At 44.7% G+C, this 1,113-nt stretch overlaps 1 non-coding gene across 1 annotated transcript; it reads right to left on the bottom strand.

Annotated features, from left to right (window-relative positions):
* Nucleotides 1–745: 745 nt before the first annotated feature.
* On the bottom strand, nt 746–820 carry Trnat-cgu (transfer RNA threonine (anticodon CGU)). Its single transcript has one exon. It is a non-coding gene; the product is annotated as a tRNA-Thr (tRNA).
* Between the last annotated feature and the right edge of the window lie 293 nt (nt 821–1,113).

The raw sequence follows: 1,113 nt of genomic DNA, 5'->3' as shown, positions 1-1,113 counted from the left end.
ATCGTATTTACATCGTCCCGTGACAGAACCTGCTATGAATAAACATCAAGCCATTCATTACTGAGTGCTATTCGGAGAAGTACAGTACTTAAGTACATTCCTGGCTACCTTGTGTGTGTACAGGATTGTATGAACTGTCAGCTGCGGACAGTGATATTATTCGTAAATTAAATACTGGCTGATGGCAAGTTTTATTTTGAACCTAAAGGAATAAAAGAACTTGTTGCAGAATTTTGACATTTTTCTAAAGAGATGAAGCAATCGCAATCCACCCGAAAATTGTTATAAGATATTACATAATAGTTTGCTACCAGAGTTTACGCGGACTTTGCAAACGTAAATAGTGACGGTGTTTTTCCTTAACGCTGCTTTTAACGCTGTCTGAACAGTGTCTACGTATGCAGAGAAACGAGCTGGTGATCAGACGCCGTATTGAGGTAGGGGGAACTTGTACAGTGCACAGAACTACGAGAGACAGCAGTGAACAAACAATTACGCCACAAATCCAAACCCGCCCCGCCGCGAGCTTTTGTACGAGTAGTGTTGTTGGTTGTTGCATCAGGATGTAGATTTCCTCGTTATTCCTTCCTCCTCCATTTCCTTTATCAAAAATCGGTTCTCTTCTCGTCCTCATTGCTCTTCTTTCAAAGGTTAATAGAATTTTTTTCGCTTACATGAAACGCATTCTCGGTTGCCAATATGGAAAACCATTAGCTGCATGAAACTTCCTGGGAGATTAATACTCTGCGCCGGACCGAGACTCGAACTCGGGACCTTTGCCTTACGCGGGCAAGTGCTCTACCAACTGAGCTACCCAAGCACGACTTACGCTCCGTCCTCACAGCTTTACTTCCGCCAGTACCTCGTCTCCTACTTTCCAAACTTCACAGAAACTCTCCTGCGAACCTTGCAGAACTAGCACTCCTGGAAGAAAGGATATTGTGGAGACATGGCTTAGCCACAGCCTGGGGGGATGTCTCCAGCATGAGTTTTTCACTCTGCAGTGGAGTGTGCGCTGATATGAAACTTCCTGGCAGATTAAAACTGTGTGCCGGACCGAGACTCAAACTCGGGACCTTTGCCTTTCGCGGGCAAGTGCTGTATAATGGTATG

This window comes from Schistocerca serialis, chromosome 12, assembly GCF_023864345.2.
Source record: "Schistocerca serialis cubense isolate TAMUIC-IGC-003099 chromosome 12, iqSchSeri2.2, whole genome shotgun sequence".
In the NCBI taxonomy this organism is placed as follows: domain Eukaryota; kingdom Metazoa; phylum Arthropoda; class Insecta; order Orthoptera; family Acrididae; genus Schistocerca; species Schistocerca serialis.
Note: the sequence above shows the minus strand (reverse complement) of the source record. Positions and strands in the feature narration are given on the sequence as shown.